Source organism: Theropithecus gelada, chromosome 4 (genome assembly GCF_003255815.1).
Source record: "Theropithecus gelada isolate Dixy chromosome 4, Tgel_1.0, whole genome shotgun sequence".
Classification (NCBI taxonomy): Eukaryota; Metazoa; Chordata; class Mammalia; order Primates; family Cercopithecidae; genus Theropithecus; species Theropithecus gelada.
Window position 1 is genome coordinate 136,051,102 of NC_037671.1, and position 23,533 is coordinate 136,074,634.

Below are 23,533 nucleotides of genomic sequence, written 5' to 3' on the forward strand. Positions count from 1 at the left end.
CAGGGTCTCGCTCTGTCACTCAGGCTGGAGTGCAGTGGCGCGATCTTGGCTCACTGCAGTCTTGATCTCATGGGCTCAGGCAGTTCTCCCACCTCAGCCTCCCAAATGGCTGGGACTACAAGGGCATACACCACCACACCCAGCTAATTTTATTTCTTGTAGAGATGAGGTCTCACTATGTTGCCCAGGCTGGTCTTGAACCCCTGGGCTCAAGTGATTCTCCCACCTTGCTTCCCAAAGTGCTGAGATTATAGGTGCGAGCCACTATGTCCAGCCACTCATCTGTTCTTGTATGTTGTCAACATTTTTCATTACAGACCTTACTTACCATATTATTCATAATTATTTTAAATTATCAATCTGACAATTCTAAAATCTGTGCCATACCTAGCTAGGAGTTAAGACCGTCATGTTTACTATCTGCTCTAGTTATAGGTGTTAAGAGGCTAATATTTTCTCTACTGTCCTTGTTTCTGTCTCATACTGTCTTTGGGTTTCCCTATAAACTCTTTACATAGTGTGAGTCTAAGCTTTGCAGTTCTTTCAGTGGTAAATCTTCTGTTACTATACAGGAGCCTGTCGACATGAGGGGAGGGGAAGAGCCTGCTGATGTGCGATATGGGGAGAAGATAAAGTGTTCTATAGCCCTATGATTACGTTTCAGTCTTTAAGGGGGCCTGTGCCCCTGGGGTGTGACCGTCACAAGTGCTTTTCAGCTTTTCCCCCCACTTAGGTGAAACAGGAAGAAAAAAGGGGGCTGGAGTTAGATACTTCCCTTTCCCTGAGTTCGTTAAGGCTCTGGTGGTTTCCCTTGGCGAATGTTACATGTGACCTTGTAAACAATGTGTATTCTGAAGTTAATAGGTAGGTGTAGGGTTCTAAAAATGTCAATCAGACTGAGTTCGTTGAGACAGTGTTGTTCAAGTGTTTCATATACTTACTGATTTTCTACCTACTTGTTTTATCAAACGCTGAAAGAGGAGTGTTGAAGTCTCCAACTGTAACACTGGCTTTATCTTTGTCTCTCTTTTGTTCTCCCCTATGTCTCTCCCTTGATGTCAGTATTCCATCAAGTTTTTTGAACTTTTTGTCTTTTTGAAAACTTGAACTTCTTATTTTTAAATATTCCTCTTTAATTCTGATAATACCTCTTACCATGAAGTCTACTTTGCCTGATCTTTAGATACTCCAGTGTTCCTAGTGACTTTTCCTTGCAGAGTACATTTCTCCATTGTTTTACTTTTAAACTGTCTATATATTAAGTATGATTCTTATGAGCTGCTTATAGTAGTGCTTTGCATTTTAAGTTAGAATAATAAGTCCACGTAAAACTAATCCAATTTTTTAAGTAATAAGGTTTGAGGTTATGTCTTGCCATTTTGTTTTCTATTTTTCCTGCTTATTCATTGCTCACTTTTTTCCCTAACCTGCTCTCTTTGGGCCTGATAAAATTTTAGATTCAATTCTACCTTATCGGTTGTCTTTCAGTAGTTGTTGTAGGATTTACAATATGCTTCCATTTTCCCTCATCTTTTGTGGTTTTTGCTCCCATAAAGTTTACTTCTACATGTTATAAGCCACATAATACATTGACATTATTTTTGCTTTAAATAACTATCAAGAAAATTAAGAAGAAAAATAAGATTTTTAAATTTGCCTACATATTTACCATTTCTGGTGATCTTCATTTCTTCGTGCAGATCTGAGTTTCCATATAGTATCCTTCCTTTTGCCTGAAGAGCATCAACATTTCTCATAGTTCAAATCTGCTAATAATGAATTTTTGCAGCTTTTAAAAATGTTTTTAATTTGCCTTAAGTTTTGAAGCATATTTTAATTGAATATAGAATTCTAGGGTTTTCTTTCAGCAATGGCATGCTTTATTTCTAGTAAGTCATCAGTAATTCTTTTTTTTTTTTATTATTATACTTTAAGTTCTAGGGTACATGTGCATAACGTGCAGGTTTGTTACATATGTATACTTGTGCCATGTTGGTGTGCTGCACCCATCAACTCGTCAGCACCCATCAACTCGTCATTTACATCAGGTATAACTCCCAGTGCAGTCCCTCCCCCCTCCCCGCTCCCCATGATAGGCCCCGGTGTGTGATGTTCCCCTTCCCAAATCCAAGTGATCTCATTGTTCAGTTCCCACCTATGAGTGAGAACATGCGGTGTTTGGTTTTCTGTTCTTGTGATAGTTTGCTAAGAATGAAGCATCAGTAATTCTTATGATGGTTTCTCTGTATATGGTTTGAGGGATTTTTCTTGGCTGCTTTAAAGATTTTTATTAATTTTCAACAATTCAATTATGATGTGCCATGGTGTCCGTGTGTGTGTGTGTCTTGTTTAGGGTATGTGGTGGTGTTTTTTGTTTCCGGGACAGGATTTCACTTTGTCGCCCAGGCTGGCTGTGTTGTTATTTACAGGTTTTGTTATATTGTGTTTTCTTTTTTTTTTTTTGAGACGGAGTCTGGCTCTGTCGCCCAGGCTGGGGTGCAGTGGCCGGATCTCAGCTCACTGCAAGCTCCGCCTCCCGGGTTTACGCCATTCTCCTGCCTCAGCCTCCCGAGTAGCTGGGACTACAGGCGCCCACCATTGTGTTTTCATTAAAATTACTAAACACACTTATAATACCTATCTTAAAGTCCTTTTCCTTGAATTTGATCATATATTGCATTTCTGGATCTGTTTTTATTCACAAGACTTTCTCCTTTTTATAGATTACACTTGCCTACTTCTTTATATATCTAGTTTTTTTTGGTTTTTCTTTTTGTTTTTTAAGACAGAGTCTCTCTGTCGTGCAGGCTGGAGTGCAGCGGCTCACTGCAACCTCCACTTCCTGGGTTCAAGCCATTCTCCTGCCTCAGCCTCCTGAGAAGCTGGGACTACAGGCGCCGCCACCTTGCCCAGCTAATTTTTGTATTTTTAGTAGAGACGAGGTTTCACCATATTGGCCAGGCTGGTCTCCAACTCCTGACCTTGTGATCCACCCGCCTCGGCCTCCCAAAGTGCTGGGATTACAGGCGTGAGCCACCACGCCTGACCATATCTAGTAATTTTTAAATAGATGGTGAGCAGTGTAGACACCTGCTTATATGTGGATTTTATGGTCTTCCTTTCAAGAAAGTTTTGTCCCAGCAGGCAACTAATTTACTTGCAGATCAATCTGATTGTTTTCAGCCTTGTTTTTAAATTTTGTTAGTGCAGGTCCAGGAAAGCCTTTATGCTAGGACTATATTAGCCCTACTCATAAGATGTGGCCTTTCTGGAATTTCTACTGAACGCCTGGTGTATTCAAGAAGGTCTCAATACTCTGAATAGACAAAATGTTCATATTTTGCAGATGTCTGCAAACTTTGGTAGTTGCTTAATTTATGGTTTTTCAGTAGTTATCCTTTCACTGAAAATTGTCTGGCCTCACAGGGTCTTAACCTGTCCATATACAGCTTAACATTCAGCCAAAGGCTGTTCACTTATTCATTTCATGAAGGAATTTAGAAGAGACTCTATCCTTCAGTCTGATACATGACCTTAATGGTGTAGGCCAGAAATTCTTAATTGTTTTATAAAAAGGAGTTAATTCTATTTCCCAAAGCTCTGAGGTCACAGAGAACTGATTTTAAATATTCCAAACCAAACAGAAAACAGAGTACCATTATTGTCCATGTTCCATTCCGTCTATAAAATATGGGCAAACAACAGAGAATTAACAAAGTGTGTATAGCAATGGTAACTGATGGAAGTGTATCATGTAGACAGGCCTTCAAACATCTACTGGCAGATTAGGAAGTATTGGATAAAAACATAGGTTCATAAAACTATAGATCAGCGGAAAAGGAATCGACTGCCCATTGCATAGTGCTAGACCAACTGGTTATTAAACTGGGAAAAAAGGTAGGGTTAGATTCCCAAAATCATACTGCCCAAGAAATCAATCCAGATAGATTCAAATCCAAGTATACACAAAACATTTTTAAAGTCTCTGTCTAGAGGAGATTTTTAAAAATAGGCATAAAAGGCTTAAACTACAAAAGAAAAAGCTATGACTTTAAATTAAAATGGACACGAATACCAGAAATTAAAAGACAAACACCTGAAAGAGATGTTTCCAACACAGTTAACCGCAAATGATCAGTATCCAGAATATATAAAGAACTCCTACAAATCAGTAAGAAAGATAGCAACCCAAAAGAAAAATGGTCAAAGAATATGATGGGGCCATTTCCACAGAAAAGGAAGAAAAGGAAAGTAGAACAACTGATAATATATCAAATGATAACCAACCTTTAGGTTTTAGGTTCTGAAAATTCCTACAAACTTCCTTCACTCAAAATAAAACTTTTTGATACAGCCAAGATAAAATGCCTAACTAGGTAAGGTTAGTTGCTTGGTGTAGGCTTTCTCTACTCCAGTACAATAAAATTAGACTTATTTGAAAGGAAAAAAATGCCAGGGCTATAATATCATCTAATTTTTCCTTTTTGTCATTAGAAAAATTTCACACAGCAGTTAATGTTTAAGGTATATTTTCCTCAACAGGCAAAGAGAACTGAATACTGTTCATACTACTTCTTCCCCAGAAGTATAGTGGCCAAAGCAAAGGAGATTTATGGAAGGCAATGATGAACCCAGTGAACTAACCTAGGCAGTCAAGCAACCGATTATCATTTTCAAGAATCAACTGCAGATAATAAGATGGCAGCAGGAGAGAAATACAGGAAGCTCTTGGCATGTGGCAAACTGCCTTGGAAGGGAAAGAGAAACAGAAACTTTTGAGCTGGATTTAAAAACTCAATGAGAATATACTTCTCTCTGAAGAAAAAGTGTTAACAAGAATGCAGGTGGCAACAAGAATGCAGGTGGGAACTACTAGAAAGGAAAGGTAGGGAGTGGGGCAAGGATTAAGTAACCACTGGGTGCTATGCTCACTACCTGGGTAATGGGGGTCAGTCATGTCCCAAGCCTCAGCATCACGCAATATACCCATGTAACAAACCTGTATACGTACCCCTGAATCTAAAATATAGGTTGCAATTTTTTAAAAAAACAGATAAAATAAAGAAAATTAAAATTATTAAATATATTTAGGAATTGGAGTATTAAAGTTACTCTTAAAACCTTACAAAGAAAACCATTTTTAAAATATTTTCTGTCTGGTTATTCTAAATGATTAGGACGGTATACCAACAATTCACCATACGCTTTTACTGAACACCTAAGTGTGTACAAGGCTTTATAAAAGTAATGTGGATTTCAAAATGAATTAAGTATGACCTCTAACTTTAAAGAGCTGGGGATAGGGTTGGTGCAAAAAGTTATACTGCAAGACAGAGATGGAAACAAAATGCTTAGGGAGCCCCCCAAAAAAACAGAAACTAACTGGAATGGATGTGGCAAGAAAGGCTTCATAGAAGTGTTATTTACACCAGTCTTTAAAGGATGGGTAGGAATTCAACAGACATAGGAAAAGGAGACTGGAGAAGGTAGACTACCCAAAAAAATAGAGGGAACAGTTTAAGCAAAGGTATGGGAGTTAGAAAAAGCATAGGATAAATTCAGGAAATGCCAAGCATATGAGTGGGGCTGAAATATAAGATTCATGGTAAAGAGAAAGAAAAATGGGAAATAAGTCTAGAAAAGAACAATGGAGACAGACTGACGAAGTCCCTTACCACAACCTAAAAAGTTCATTTTCAGCTGTGGGGATTCAAATGATTTTGTGCTGTACAGACATACATAACATAGCCCTTTACTCTCAGATGGGCCTGTGTATGAGTTAAGTTTCATTTTAACTTGTGCTATCTTGTGGTCATCAATCCACCAACTCCCATAAGAATTAACAGTTAATCGGAATAAATGCTGAGGTTGGTTAAACGCTAAATTTTAAAACAGATCCAGCTGCTCTATAGTCAATATGATTCTGTTAATAGAGTGACAATATAATTTCTTGTACAAACTGGATTATTGAGAATAAAGGTGGTTCCTATTAATAATAATGCTAGTGTAAATTAGGAACATCCCAACACACTGGGATGAAGTGATCTTAGTTATAAAAACTCCCAAATCAGCTGGGCATGGTGGCTCACGCCTATAATTCCAGCACTTTGGGAGGCCCAGGTGGGTGGATCACCTGAGGTCAGGAGTTTGAGACCAACCTGACCAACAAGGTGAAATCCCATCTCTACTAAAAATACAAAAATTAGCTGGGTGAGTTGGCAGGCACCTGTAGTCCCAGCTACTCGGGAGGTTGAGACAGGAGAACTGCTTGAACTCAGGAGGCAGAGGTTGCAGTGAGCCAAGACCACGCCACTGCGCTCCAGCCTGGGCAACAGAGCGAGACTCTGTCTCAAAACAAACAAAAAACTCCCAAATCACAGGGACTCTACTTTTCTTCCACAAATTCCCTTCAGTGGGAATCTCCTTTTGTAAAGCCTTAGGAGAATCTAGTATTTAATATTGAGATTAGTGGCTATGGCATTTTAAAGAGATAGGCATATATTAAAAATGAACAAATCTACTCTTTGTATAGTAGCAGAGACTTGAAGGATGAATAACTTCATGTAAATCTATACGAGACTTCTTTACCTTAACTAATGACAACCATGAAGACACAAGAACTACTGATCGCTAATCTCACAAGTATAATTAGACTCAGATGGTATTTCCTGAGCTTGCGTTTAATTTTTATATTTGAAAACAGAGTTAATTTTCAAATATACCTACCATTCCAAAATATATTAATCTTTGTTTTAGCATACTGAAGGAAAAAAAATCTGTTTATTGCTAAAATTACAGAATACATTTGACGGTTTGTAAAAGACTTAATACGGGTGGTTGCAAAACTTAGCCTTTAGCCTCTTGCCAAATACTATACCACATGTGTTCTGAATCACCAGCAAACCTGGATGCCCTCATGTGAGATTATTTCAACTCCAACTTTCAAATGCTTGCTATCAGAAAACACTTATAGAGAAAAATGCAATCTCACTAACTAGCAATTAATAAAGAGACAAAACCAACCCATGGTCTTAATGAGCAAATGAATCCAAAAACTTCAAATGTCAGGACTCTAGGAAAGTAATTTAACCTCTATTAATTTTTGTCAAAGTCTACGGCCTGATTAAAGATGGTTTTTACCCTGTAAAAAATTGTTAACCTTTTCACATTAAAAAAAATTCACCTTATGTCAGGGGTTGGCATCAGGTGTAACAGGACAAATGGCAAATATTTTAGGCTCTGTAGTTCACAGTGAATCTATGGTACAATGACCTCCTGCTGAAGCATGACAGCAGCCATTATAAGTAATCAATGTGAAGGGCTGTGATCCAATAAAGTTTTACTTAGAAAAATAGGTGGCTGGACTGGATTTGGCTCACAGACTGTAGCTGGTCAACCCCTCTTTCAGAATATAAGCTCCTTTGTATTCCCAGTGCCTTGGGCAGTACTTGACACATACTAGATGCTCTGTAAATATTTATTGATCATATTATTTAGTAAGCAAAAAACTTAACCAAATGTCTCTACTACTATACAAACACTGTGTTCATTGAGTATTGAGACTTAACTTCCTAAGTTAGAATTTATAGGTTATTTCCCACACAAAATCCTTACTTTAAAATTTTTTTAATTAAAATTTTTACTTTAATTGTATTATGAATTATGGAACACTATCATGTCAGTATTGAACTCTGTTCACCCAAGATATGAATTTTCTGGCTCCTTGGGGCTGTTCCTATAAATAAGCAATCCAACAGTCTAGTGTAAGGACTAGAGCTGAATGGTCATGTTGAGTTAAGGCCACAGTTAATACCCTAACAGGCAAGTGAGAGCCAAAGAAAAATGGGAAGAACTGTGTGGAAACTGGTCTGCAGAGAAAACAATGGAAGAGAAGTGAGACTTGTTTATACCATGCAACGAAGATCTGTGAGATTTCCCTATATTGTAATAATAAATCCCCTTCTTATTAGAGGTTTTTTTTTTTTTTTTTGAGACAAGGTCTCGCTCTGTTGCCCAGGCTGGAGTGTAATAGGGTAATCTTGGCTGACTGCAACGTCTGCCTCCTGGGCTCAGATGATCCACCTCAGCCTCCTGAGTAGCTGGGACCACAGGCATGTGCCACCACACCCAGCTAATTTTTGTATTTTTTGGAAAGACGGGGTTTCGCCATGTTGCCCAGGCTGGTCTTGAAATCTGGGCTCAATTGATCCACCTGCCTCGGCCTCCCAAAGTGCTGGGATTACAGGCGTGAGCCACCGTGCCTGGTCATTTTCTTTTCTTTCTGAGACAGGGTCTCACTCTGTCACCCAGGCTGGAGTGCCGTGGCACAATCACGGCTCACTGTAGCCTCAACCTCCCAGGATTAAATGATCCTCTCACCTCAGCCCCCTGAATGGCTGGGACTACAGGAGCACACCACCACACTTGGCATTTTTTTTTTTCTTTTTAATTTTTAATAAAGATGAGGTCTTGGTATGTTGCCCAGGCTGGTCTCTGACTCTTCAAGCAATCTGCCTGCCCCAGACTCCCAAAGTGCTGACTGAGATTACAGGCGTGAGCCACCACACCTGGCCAATTACAGCTTTTTTGAAAGAGCTTGTGGTCTTTGCAAACAAATCATTCCTGAATAGAAAATGGAATACGAAACACTTCAGAGAGGATTTAATGCTTGAGCTTAAACTTTAAAAATGAGCAGGCAGGGTTTTGAGTCAAGGTGAAGTAACAGGCAATAAATTTACCCACTGCCTGAAATAACTAATAAACAGAAAAGCATGTAAATCAATGGTCTTTACACAGTAGACATTGGCCAGCATAGGACAGTAATCCCTGAGAGACAGGAAACAAACATTGTAAGTCCTTCTTCAATAGCTCCTCACTTAGAGCTTTCACGGAGCAGAGAGATAAGAAACCCGGGTGGAAGCTTGTAATCTCCGAGTGGAGGAAACAAAGTTGAAGGCCAAGCTTGTTAGAATTTGCCTGGTAGAGTACCGGGAGAAGAGAATTGCAAAGAGGCAGACAGGAGTAGATCTGCAGAGGGTTCCCTCAAGTTTTTACTGAAAGTATCAGCATGTGCTTTGTACCTAAAGCATTCCTAAAGCAGAAAAATAAGTAACTAAAATGGGCAGAGGGAACAATCCCAAGGGCTCACACAGTAGCAGGAGTAATTTATGTTTCACCTAGGAAGGAAACGTACTTCACAAGGCATCGAGTAGAATAATCGTAAGATTACTGACTCAGTAGTTGGGCAAAATTAGCTCTAGTTAAGTATGATCTGTTCCCACCCAACTAAGCATAAAAAGACTTGGAAGGATTACACTATTTCCAAATAACTTAACAGTGTCCCAGAATAAAGCTCAAGAATATTTCTAAAAATACAATGATAACCAGAACACAAGGTAAAATCCACATCTGGCATCCAGTGAAAAAATCTAGGCATGTAATAAGCAGAGCAATATGAGCCATAATGAGGAAAAAAATGTAGCAATAGAAACAAGCCAGGAAAGGATACAGATGATGGAATTAGTAAGCAAAGATATTAAAACAGTTATTGCAACTGTAATCTATATGTTCAAGAAGTAGAAGAATGCCTAAATGTATTAGAGACACAGACAATAAAAAAAAAAAATCAAAATTTTCATCTCATGAAGGATGAAAAATAAATGAAGAGGAAAAATATGAGTAGAATTAAGAATATATCAGAAATGCCAGAATTAAAGATTAATAAACTTGAAGACAAAGTCATACAAACCATCCAAAATGAAGCACAGAAAAAGCCTGAAAATACACGAACAAGGCTGGGTGCAGGTGTGGTGGCTCATGCCTGTAATCCCAGCACTCTGGGAGGCTGAGGTAGGAGAAATGCTTGAGGCCAGGAGTTAGAGCCCAGCCTGGGCAACACTGTGAGACCCCATCTCTACTAAAAATTAAAAATTTAAAAATTGGCCGGGCGCGGTGGCTCAAGCCTGTAATCCCAGCACTTTGGGAGGCCGAGACGGGCGGATCACAAGGTCAGGAGATCGAGACCATCCTGGCGAACCCAGTGAAACACCGTCTCTACTAAAAAATACAAAAAACTAGCCGGGCGAGGTGGTGGGCGCCTGTAGTCCCAGCTACTTGGGAGGCTGAGGCAGGAGAATGGCGTGAACCCGGGAGGCGGAGCTTGCAGTGAGCTGAGATCCGGCCGCCACTGCACTCCAGCCTGGGTGACAGAGTGAGACCCCGTCTCAAAAAAAAAAAAAAAAAATTTAAAAATTGGCCAGGCACGGTGGTGCGCACCTGTTGTTCCAGCTACTCAGGAGGCTGAGATGAGAGGACTGCTTGAGCCCAGGAATTCGAGGCTGCAGTGAGCCATGCTTGTGCCATTGCACTCCAGCCTGGGTGACAGAGCAAGACCCTGTCTAAAAAAAAAAAGAACAAAACATTAGTATCCTATGTTACAACTTTAAGCAGGCTTATATATGTATAATTTAAGTTCCTGCAGTGGCAGCTAAGTGCTATATACAATTACCAAAAAAAAAAAAAAAAGGTAGAAAAGTATGGGCTTAAAATGGTACACAGAGCAAACTATTACATATTATGGAGAGGAAGAAAGTAATGAGAAAAGCTGTACATTTGGACCATTAAAGAAAAAAACTGTGAAAAGACAGAAATCGTTTTACATTTTTGTAAATCACTCTAACGTCTGGGTTTCAGAAGAGAAATCTGGGTTCTCATATCTGCTTTTGTCCATATGCTGTTTTGGCTGGGAAAGACAACCAACCAGTCTGTGTTATGCAGAAAAGTGGAATGAGATATTACCTATGAACTATCCTAGTCAGCTCACAACAGAAAGAATCAGAGAGGCTATTTGTTTATTAAATTTATCCCACACAGGTGATAAGGCAGAAAGGAGACAGAATCATAATGAGTTTCTATGAAAAACATTATAGGTTCACAGTTCTTCCTGCAGTGTAAGGGGATACTCTCGGTCTGAGCTGGGTGTTAGTTAAGTTCTAAGTGTAAGAAGCCAAATTGCCAGAGGTCACAGAAGAAAAGGGGGAAAGGGATCAAGTAATGAAATTACAAAGGTGGAAAAGCCAGAGCAAAGTTGAGTCTAGTTCAGAATATCTCACAATATTATATTTATTATATAAACCAACATACTTCAAGTTGAGTCAGAACATTTTAACTGGTTTTATCATTCGTATTTATATAAATCTGTCACTTTCCCAACTTCTTCTAGGCTTAAATTCCCTAACAAAAGGCATTCTATAACATTCATAATCTTCTCAGGTCTGATTCACACAGAACCTATGTTCATATCAGTAACTCAGAAAATGACTGAAAGATAATTTTTAGGTACACTTCTGACAGGCTGGCTTACATGTTAAAAGTGTTACCCTAAAAGCAATTATCCCTGGGCAGATACCAACTATAACCAGGAGATCAGAAATTAAAATCCTAGGGCACAGAATAGCTCTGTGTTGCCTTCTACTGATACTCTGCCCATATCTAAAGTAAATTTTGGGCCAAATACTGAAGGAAATTTTTATAAAGCTACTTCACAGCTTAAAATAATCAAATGATCAAAATAATCTCCATTAATATTTCTAAAAAGAAGTACCTAATGGTAACTTAGAAATTAAAACACAATCTGGTAAGAACAGAGGACATAAAACTTCTACAAGAAAACAGAAAACATTTGATATTTTAGGTTAGGCAAAGATTTCTTAGGTCACCAAAAAGAATCAATCACAAAAGGAAAAAAAAAGAGAGAAATTGGACTTTATCACAGTTTAAAAACTTTACTCTTCAAAAGATACCACTAGAAAAATAAGAATGCAAGCCACAGACTGAGAAAAAATATCTGCAAAACATATATCTGATAAAGGATTTGAGTCCAGAATGAATAAAGAACACTTTCAACTCAATAAGAAGAAAAACAACTCAATTTTGTAAAAAAAGATTTGGATACGTCACCAAAGAAGATATGTGAATGGCAAATACGCACATAAAAAGATGCTCAGATTCTTAGACCTTAGGGAAATGAAAATTAAAACCACAATGAGATATCATTACACTTTCACTAGAAAAGACAGAATTTTAAAAGACTAAGTATAAACAAATGTTGGAGAAGGTAGGAGAAACTGAACCTCCCATAAGTTGTTGGAGCTAATGCAAAATGGTACATTGGGAAAAAAGTCTGGCTGTTTCTTATGAAATAAACTTATAAACTCACCATTTAACCCAACAATCCCACTCCTAAGTATAAGAGAAATGAAAGTATATAATCACACAGACTTGTACATAAATGCTTCATTCATAATAGCCCAAACTGGAAACAATCTAAATGTTCAGCACCTAGTGAATGGTATATCCATATAATAGAATACTACTCTGCAATTAAAAAAAAAAGCATTAATTCCTAGGACAACGTGGATGAAGACACATAACTACATAACACATGGTTCCATTTATATGAAATTCTAAAAATGGCAAAACTATAAGTGATTACAGTGATATAGCAGATAAGTGGTTGTGAGGGACCAGGAATAGCGAGAGAGGTTTTACTAAAAGGAGCACAAAGGAACTTTTTAGGGTGACAGACATATTTTATACACCATAACTGTGGTGATGATGGTTATATGACGGCATATGCTTGTCATAACTCGTCTAATTGGTGCATTTTATTATATGTAAATTATACCTCAATAAAAGTGAGTAAAGAGAACAGGGGAATAAACATATTTGCCCCTCATATTACCTGTCACTCACCAGAATTTATCAACACCTGACAGAAAATAGCAATAGGTAGGAAAGTAAAAATGTGGAAATCATTGGAAAGAACAAGAAATTGATAAAAATTATGCAGTCAAGACAAAAAACAGTGTCATTCTTTACATATTTTAATATATAATAACATATATAAATATATATTTTAACCATTCAATAACAACAATCTGATTCTAAAAGAGACCTTGATCAATCCAAAATACCACGTGCTTTATCAAAACAGTATTTCTTACAGTAGATTCTAAGGGTTACCCAAATCACAGGCATGAACATATTTCTGGGCACCACCCCAGACCTACACCATCCATCACACTCGTAGGTAAAAATAAGACCCCATTTTAAGCTGTTTCCAAATAAATCATTTTGCAAATTTAGTCTGACAGAACGACTTTATTAGAAGTTCTAATGTACACATGTGTACTCACACATACATATCAACTGGGTTTGCAATTATGCCAGGTTGATAGTATTCAATAGCACATATGCTTTCCTTATAGGAAAACAGAGGTATCTCCATTTCATGGAGACGCAGGGGGCTCAAATGGGATTATCTAGAACATAAGAGATATTCAAGGTTGTACTGCTTCCCAGTCATCCTGGACTTGGATAGGAAGATCATTCTAAGCAGGTAAAAAAGACTTTTTGACCTTACCAAGCCTGAAGTCCCACAATGCCATACTGCCTCTGTTTTACTGCTATATACTGCTTAGTAGCAGGTGACAACCACTTTGGTTATTAATTTTAGTTAATATTTATACTATCACAAGAATATTTCCTTTAAATATGTGATATTTTAAAGTTATGTGCTATGGCTGGCTACGGTGGCTCACGTCTGTAATTCCAGCACTTTGGGAGGTTGAGGCCGGTGATCACTTGAGGTCAGGAGTTTGAGAACAGCCTGGTCAGCACAGTGAAACCCCATCTCTACTAAAAATACAAAAAAATTAGCTGGGCGTGGTGGCACATGCCTGTAGTTCCAGCTACCTGAGAGGCTGAGGCAAGAGAATGGCTTGAACCCAGGAGGCAGAGGTTGCAGTGAGCCAAGATCGTGCCATTGCACTCCAGCCTGGGCTACAGGGCAAGACTCAGTCTCAAAACAACAAACAAAAAGTTATGTGCTATCTTTCCTCCCTTACTTTACAAATTCAGTTAGTTTCTTAGACAATTTCCCATGGGTTTACACTCAATTTAATTTCAAACTTTTTTTTTTTAATAATAGAGACAGGGTCTCACTATGTTGTCCAGGCTGGTCTCAAACACCTGGCCTGAAGCAATCCTCTCGCCTTAGCTTCCTGAAGTGCAGGGATTACAGGCCTGAGCGACTATGCTGGACCTAATTTCAAACATTTAAAAAAATAAAGTACTACCATGTCAAAAGAAAACAATTTAACAATAAAACAGAACAATGTTGGGAACTACAGAAAACAAAGCTGAGTAAACAGGCCAAGGTCCTTACCTTCGTGAATTTTGTCTTTTTTAAAAATGGGGTAAAATATACATAAAATTTACCATTTTAACCCTTTTTGGGTATACAATTCAGTGGCATTAAGGACATTCATATTATTGTGTAACCATCACCACTGTTCATCTCCAGAACTTCTCTATCATGCCAGACAAACTCTGTATCCATTAAATAATAATAAATCCCCATTCCTCCTCCATCCCACCCGGTAAACACTATTGTTTCTTCTCTATAAATTTGACTATTTTGGTATCTCATATAAGTGGAATCACGTATTTGTCCTTCCTTCCTCAGTTTTTTCTAATTTTTTTTGAGACAGAGTTTCCCTCTTGTTGCCCAGGCTGGAGTGCAATGGCCTGATCTCAGCTCACCGCAACCTCTGCCTCCCAGGTTCAAGCGATTCTCCTGCCTCCTGAGTAGCTGGGATTACAGGCATGCACCACCACGCCTGGCTAACTTTGTATTTTTAGTAGAGACAGGGTTTCTCCATGTTGGTCAGGCTGGTCTCGAACTCCCAACCTCAGGTGATCGACCCACCTCAGCCTCCCAAAGTGTTGCGATTACAGGCGTGAGCCACCATGCCCGGCCATTTTTTCTCATTTTTAATGCACGTGTAGGCAATAAGCACTAAGGACACAAAGACTGGCAGCATACTGAATCTGCCCTCATGAAACGCACACTCTAAGAGGCAAGTCAGACATGTTAAAAAAACAAAAAGTCTTGCAAGTTAATGTGATCACTGCTTTAACAGGGGTACAAAGTACAATGATGGCACAAAGGACTTATATGACTAAGGGAAGTCGGGAGAGGCTTCACAGTGTAGATGATATCTCAGGACAGTCTTGAAGTATGAAGAATTCACCAACAGAAAAGGCCATTCCATCCAGAGGAATGGCATTCAGTCGTTTCATAAGGGATGACCCCACACCAGACACTGAAAACCTACGACAGCCAACGTACCTGCTTTCATTAAGCTAACATCATATGCAAAGTCATGAGGTATACACATTTGAGCAAGAGCAAGCAGTTCAGACTGAAAAGCAAAGTGCTTGGGGAAGAAGCAGAAGATGAGGCTGAAAAGATAGGCAGGTGCTCGATCATGAAAAAACTTTAAGTTGTCTAGAGTTTTATTTTAGGTTATAGGCCAGGGCTATAATCTAAAATATATAAGGGCTGAATTTGAAAACAGGTAAAGTTAGAGACAAACTGGGAGGTCATTATGATGATCCATGCAAAAGTAATGACACCTCAATTAAAGCAGTAACCATGGAAATGGACAGAGAATGGATCTGAAAGTCCACAATCTACATGTAAATGATTGTCACCTGTTTATGATTAAACACAAAGAAAGAATTTCTCTTCTTCAATAAATATCTATCAAAGCCCCATAATGTATTAAAAATTATTGAGAAAAACATATAAGAATAAAAGAACACAATGCATTTTCACTTTTCTTTTATATATGTGTGGGTGTGTAGAATCAGGGCTCCAATTACAATCAGGTGCCACATAACAATGTTTCAGTCAAGATGGACTGCACATGCAATGGTGGTCCCCTAAGATTATAACAGAGCATATCGAAACCTCATATATGGCACTTGATATTGACACTGCAGATCAAGTAGAGAAAATAGCTGATATTCAGTAATGGTGCTGAGACATTTAGTTTTCTGATGTAACATACAAATATATTTCTATTTATATATATTTTTTCTACGTTTGTGTAATATACTCTATGACGTTCACACAATGACAAAATCGCCTACCAATGCATTTCTCAGAACATATCCCTGTCGTTAAGCAACATACAAGTAAAATTAAGTAATTTTAGAAAGAGTCTTCCTTTTTACCAGAGGAAAACCAATTCCTTGTTCCTGTTCTACAACTGCAAAAGGAGTGCCAGAAAGAGTTACAGTTGTCAACAGAAGCTTGACCCTCTGTTCTCAAGTATGTGCTGGGGATGTAGTGGGAATTTAACACACTAAACAAGAAACTGTCCATAATCCAGTTTACTTCAATTTTTAAGAAGAATCTGTATATAAATACTGAGGCTTTCTGCCAAAAAAGCAAATGCTTCATGGATTTGGCTCCTTGTCTTTTCTTGTGGCTGTTCTCCAATATCAACTTGGAGATGTCCCCATCTCAAAATCTGCCAGCTACTGAAACATGGGTCAAACAAAACACTTTCCTTTCTGTAGAGTTTAATGTATCTTGACAATGAATCCTACTAGGTAAAGCAGAGATCACATTTAAAAAATGCATAAAATAAGTAGTTCCCTGAAAACAATCTTTTCTCAGATACTAATACTCATTCCACAATATTAAATTTCAGATTTAAAATGTAAGGTTTTCTATGATTAAACTTTCAGACACTGGAATCAGACATATCCAAAGAATCTTTGGTAAATGTGACACACCTGAATTGATGTAAATTTAATAGAAGCATATCTTGCTTTCCTTTTCAGGTAATATTCCTTTTCACTTGACTACCATATAATTTTAAAAAGAAACCAGAATAACTCTCATTCATCACTTTTAGTAGTTCGAAAAGTCTGAATCTACTCAAAAAAATCTCCACACTTTGAAATTTCCAAGTTTTAAGTTTGTTTCATTTACACTAATTCAAGTTTATTACCTTTCAGGGGTCTTAAATATTTTATGCACTACAAAAATCTTCCTTTAAAAGGCATCCCATTTATACTTCCAAACCACTTTCTTAACACAAACGCAAATTAACACACTCCAGAAAAAAAAAATTATTGTTAATTCCTTAATTGTATTGTACCTCAAGTCTATTTAATTCTATATAGTTATAGGAGAGAAAAATAAAAACATCTAGGTCTAGCTACTTGATAATAGGTAAATTCTTTATTCTAAATTAAATATATAACAGTGTAATAACTAGAGCATAATTCAGAAGACAATCAAACGACATTCAAGTGATCTCACAGAAAAATAAGAAAACATTTTGATACAGAAAATGAAAAAAATAGCTTAGTTCATAAGTCATTAGAGTTATTACATTACATTTTATCTTCACAACAATAGCCACAACCCCAGGCTATGTCTCACGTTCCCTAAATCTAAGCAGATTGTTTTTAGTTGGGAAAAAGATTAACATAAACTTACATTTTACTAATAATCTGAAAGATCTCAAATATGCCAAGAAGCCTATGTCTCTAAAATACAGCTTCATCTTTTGAAATAATTGATGCTGCAGGAACAGCAATAATAACCATTATCATCAAGGTAATTTCCCTGAAAAATCTCATCACATTAGGAAAAAAACAAGTATTAAAAAAAACAAAAATGAAAGCCGAACAAAGCATACAAGAGCAATGAGACAATTATTAAATGGCCCATATACATGTAATTGAAATCATAGAAAGGGAAGAAGAGAGAACAGGTCAAATGAAATACATGAAGAGATAATGGCTGAGAATTTTTCAAATTAAGTAAAAGATGCCAAACTACAGAACCAAAAACCTCAGAGAAGACCAAACAAACCAACAAAAGAAAACAGACATATCACATTCAAAATTAAGATACATCATATCTAAAGACAGAGAAAATCTTAAAGACAGCCAAAAGAAAAAATAAATTAAATGAACAAAGGACACTATATGCAGAGAATCAAAGACAAATGACAAAAATATGTAACAGATGCAAAAAATCTCAACAAAATACCAGCAAACCAAATCCATCAGCACATCTAAAACTTAATTCACCATATTCAAGTAGACTTTATTCCTGGGATGCAAGGTTGGTTCAACATATGCAAATCAATCATTGTGATTCACCACATAAACAGAATTAAAAAGAAAAACATATGATCATCTCAATAGATGCAGAAAAAACTCTTGACAAAACCCCTCAACAAACTAGGTATCGAAGAAATATATCTAAGAGCCATTTATGACACACCCACAGCCAACATCACACTTGGATAGGCAAAGCCTAGAAACATTCTCCTTGAGAAATGGAAGAAAACAATGATGCTCACTTTCACCACTCTTAAGATAGTAACGGAAGTCCTAGACAGAGTAATCAGGCAAGAAAAAGAAATAAAAGGTATCCAAACAGGAAAAGAAGAAGTCAAACTATCTTTCTTTGCTAATGGTATGATTCTATACCAGAAAACTCTAAAGACTCCACCAAAAGCCTCCCTGAACTGATAAACAACTTCAGTCAAGTTTCAGGATACAAAAATCAATGTACAAAAATCAGTAGCATTTCTATATAACAATAACCTTCAGGCTAAGGGTCAAATCAAGAATACAATCCCATTTACAAGAGCCACAAAAACAATAAAATACCTAGGAATACATCTAATGAAAGTGATGAAAGAGCTCTACAAGGAGAACTACAAAACACTGCTGAAAGAATCAGAAATGACACACACAAATGAAAACATGTTTCATGCTCATGGATTGGAAGAATCAGTATCATTAAAATGACCATACTGCCCAAAGTAATTTGCAGATTCAGCATTATTCCTATCAAATTACCAATATCATTTTTCACAGAATCAGAAAAAACAACTCTAAAATTCATATGGAACCAAAAGAGCCCAAACAGCCAAAGCAATCCTAAGCAAAAAGAAAAAACCTGGAGGCATCACATTACTCAACTTCAAACTACACTACAAAGTTAGAGTAACCAAAACAGCATGGTACTGGCACAAAAAGAGATATACGGACCAATAAAGCAGAAGAGAGAACCCAGAAATAAAGCTACACACCTACAACCATCTGATGTTCAACAAAGTTGACAAAAATAAGCACTAAGGAAAAAACTCCCTATTCAATATATGGTGCTGGGATAACTGGCTAGCCATATGCAGAAGAATGAAACTGGACTCTTATCTATCACCATATACAAAAATTAACTGAAGATGGATTAAAGATGTAACTGTAAGACCTAAAACTACAAAAATCCTAGAAGAAAACCTAGGAAATACTTTTCTCGACATCAGCCCTGTCCAAGAATTTATGGCTAAGTCCTCAAAAACAATTGCAACAAAACCAAAAACTGACAAGTAGGACCTAAGAGCTTCCATACAGCAAGAGAAACTATTAACAGAGTAAACAGATAATCTACAGAATGGGAGAAAAAAATTCATAAACTATGTATCTGATAAAGGCCTAATATCCAGAATTTATAAGGAACTTAAATCAACAAGTAAAAAACAAATAACCCCATTAAAACGTAAGCAAAGGACATGAACAGACACCTCCCAAAGAAGACATATAAGTGGCCAAAACACATATTGAAAAAATGCCCATCACTAATCATCAGAGAAATGCAAATCAAAACCACAATTGAAATACCATCTCATACCAGTCAGAATAGTTTTGTTAAAAAGCCAATAAATAACAGATCTTAGTGGGGCTGTGGAGAAAAGGGAACACTTTCACACTATTGCTGGGAACGTAACTTAGTTCAGCCACTGTGGAGAGCAGCCTGGAGATTTCTCAAAGAACACAAAATGGAACTACCATTTAACACAGCAATCCCATTACTGGGTATATAACCAAAGAAAAATATATCATTCTACCAAAAAGACACATGCACCCACATGTTCATCACAGCACTATTCACAACAGCAAAGACATGGAATCAACACAGGTGTCCATCAACAGTAAATGAGCTAAAGAAAATGTGGTACATATACACCATGGAATACTACACAGCCACAGAAAGAATAAACTCAAGTCCTTTGCAACAAAACGGATGCAGTTGGGAGCCATTATCCTAAGCAAACTAATGCAGAAACAGAAAACCAAATACCACATGTTCTCACTTACAAGTGGCAGCCAAACAATGAGAACATATGGATATTAAGATGGGAACAAGTAGACACTGAAGAATACAAGAGAGGAGAGAGAGGCAAGGATGGAAAAACTACCTATTGGGTACTATGCTCACTTCCTGGGTGACGGATTCAATCGTACTTCAAACCTCAGCATTATGCAATATACCTTTGTAACAAACCTGCACAGGTACACCTGGAATCTAAAATAAAAGTGGAAAAAGAAAAAAAATTTAATTCAAATAAAAATGTATATGTAAAAGCCATATAACAAACAGTAGAGTGACATATTTTAAGTACTGAAAGAAAGGGCAATCCAGAATTCTATTTCAGCAAGAATATTTTAGAAAAATAAAGTCTTTTTGGGAGAAACAAAGATAATTTATTACTAGCAGACTTGTCCTATAAAAAATGTTAAAAGTTCTTCAGGTAGACAGAATGATACCAGACAGAAAACTTGGATCTACACAAAGATATGAACAACAGTATAAACGGTATAAATGAAAGTAAATATAAAACTTCATATTTTTCTTATTTGCAATTGCTCTAAAAGATAACTGTCTCTAGAGCAAAAATGCATCCATGTACTGCATAATGATATTTAATCGACAAGGGACCACATATATGATGGTGGTCCCAGAAGATTATAATGAAGCTGAAAAATTTCTGTCGCCTAGGGACATCCTAGTTGTACTAACATTGTAGTACAATGAGTTACTCATGTGTTTGTGGTGAAGCTGGTGTAAACAAACCTATGCTGCCAGTTGTATAAAAGTATAGCATATACAATTATGTTAAGTACATAATACTTGATCATGGTAAGTTACTAGCTTATATATTTATTATATACTTTATCATTATTTTAGAATGTACTCCTACTTACATAAAAAAGAAGTTAACTGTAAAACAGCCTCAGGTAAGTCCTTCAGGAGATATTACAGAAGAAGGAACTGTTATCATAGGAGATGGCAGTTCTATGTGTATAACTGTCCCTGAAGACCTTCCAGACAAGATGTGGAGGTGGAAGACAGTGATATTTATAGCTTGACTCTCAGTGGGCCTAGGGCTAATGTGTGTATTTGCATCTTAGTTTTTAACAAAAGTTTTAAAAGTAAAAATTAAAAATTTTTAAATAGAAAAAAGTTTATAGAATGAGGACATAAATACTTTTGTACAGTTGTACAATGTATTTAAGTTAAGTTATTATACAAGAGTCAAAACATTTAAAAAACTAAAAAGTTTATAAAGTAAAAGTTACAGTAAGCTAAGGTTAATTTATTATTGAAGACATTTTTAAAACAAATTTATTATAACCTACATGAACAGTTCTATAAAATCTATAGCAATATACTACAAAGTCTTAGAGCAGTAATGTATTATATGCTGATTGCATATATATAAAAGTAAAATGTATGACAAAAAACACAAAAGACGAAGAGGAGAAATGGGAGTATAGAACTATAAGGTCCTAATACTACATATAAAGCTATGTATTATTATATCAAGAAAACTGCAATTAATTACAAATATATGGAAAACCCTACGGCAACCACTAAACAAATTTCAGAAAGAGGTATAAATAAATGAGCAAATAGCGGAGAGAAATGGAATAATTTTTTAAAAATCCAAGTAATCCAAAAGAAAAAGAGAACAGAGAGACTAACATAAACCAGCTAGCATGGTGGTAGATTTTAATCCAACCATATCACCAATATCGATAAATAAAAACAATCTAAACACACTAAATAAAAGAGACATGTCAAAATGAAAGACAGAGATTATCAGACTGGATGAACAAGTAAGCCCATCTATATGCTGTCTATAAGAAACCCATATTAAGTTGATACAGATAGGTTGAAAGTGAAAATAAAACAAAAAACAAAAACAAAAAAAAGATACGTTGGGAGACAATTCTCCATGGGTCTCTGTTGAGGTAGCTGCCTTTGAACCTACTTCTCAGTATCTGGCCTGCAACCATCTCCACAGTTACTCCTTATTAATAAGTGATAAAATGGAAAGATGGAAATCTCATGTCTATTGCTAGCATCTATGAAATTCATGACAAACTTCAGTTTTTGACATGATATACCATGTAAATACTAATCAAAAGAAAGCTGAAGTGGTTATATTAATACAAGGCAAAGATTTCAGAACAAGGAACATTACCAGAGATAAAGAGGCTATTCCACCAGAAAGGCATACCAATCTTAAATATATATGGATCTAACAAACTTTCAAAATACATGAAGCAAAAACTGATAGAACTGGAAAGAGAAATAGACAAATCTATTAAGTTGGAGACTTCAACACATCTCTCAGTATTTTACAGAACAAGTAGGCTATAAACATGGAAAAACTCAATTTCTCACTAGTGATGAAAAATATGCAAACCCACAATGAGATGTTTTAAATTAATTCCTAATTTAAAACTTAAGTCTGACAATCCTAAATATTGGTGAAGATGTGGAACATCAGAAACTCATACACTTCTGGTGGGAGTATAGGTTGGTATGATGACTTTGGAAAACAATTTGGCATTACTTAGTAGAGATGTGCTCATATTTATAATTTAAAATTCTTCTGAAGAATAAATAATAAATATAGATTCACCAAGCAAATATTAAAACCAAAATAAATAAAGCCACAAAATGTAAGTACAATGCCTCCTGTTAGGCCTAAATAGACACCGAGACTCACATAACCCAAACAGCTTGGTTATACTTAACATGTCAGGCAGGCGTGCTCAGTGCAATTCAGGGGCTAGTCTCTCTGGCCCTCTCAGGTGGCAGATCAAGTGTAAGAGAATGACAGCATAAGATCCTTGCAGTAGCTACTCTACCTTACAGGTACCAAACAGCAACCAGTATCTCCAGTCTCATAGGCATAGCTTCCTGAGCTTCAGGAACAGATTTACTTAGTTACAAGAGTTATTACACTCAGGGAAGTCCAAAGCTGTTAACAGTATAGCTACCAGTATTTACAATTCATTCACAGTCTTCCTCTGGTCCGTATGCAATTTAATAATCATGAGTCATTATTACCATAAGCAATCGTGCTTGGTTATGTAACTGACATTCTATCTTATCGAGCTTCCAAGTGAACAAAGCTAGGAAGTTAACCCAAGGTCAAAACTGTCCGAAGAGAAGAAAGGTTAATGTTACAACAAATAAAGAGATTCAATTAAGAATGGCACTAAGCTAAACAACTATTAATATATTTCACTGAATCCAAGATGCCAGTGATTATGACATCATTAATTTTTGTACTACTAAGAAAAGTGCTATTAAGTAAATATGGTGCCCTAGTAATTGTAAGACATATCCCAATTACTGAGATGCACAAATGGAGGGAAAATATACTTCTTAGAATTGATGAAATACAGAATAATCCTTCTCCCAATTTTTCACTAAAATATTTAAGACATACAGTAAATCTTCACTTAACTTTGTCGACAGGTTCTTGGAAACCTAAACTTTAAGCAAAACTTC

General features: G+C 36.7%; 1 protein-coding gene across 3 annotated transcripts in view; it reads right to left on the minus strand.

The window, feature by feature from the left end:
* Positions 1-23,533, minus strand: part of REV3L (REV3 like, DNA directed polymerase zeta catalytic subunit) — a 190,998-nt gene that overhangs the window by 147,622 nt on the left and 19,843 nt on the right. Inside the window, exon 4 of one of the 3 annotated variants that reach the window (XM_025381342.1) lies at positions 20,142-20,248. The exons of the other annotated variants lie outside the window; for them this stretch is intronic. The gene's annotated coding sequence lies outside the window, so the exon portion shown is untranslated. The remainder of the gene's footprint in view (positions 1-20,141; positions 20,249-23,533) is intronic. 3 annotated transcript variants of the gene reach the window in all.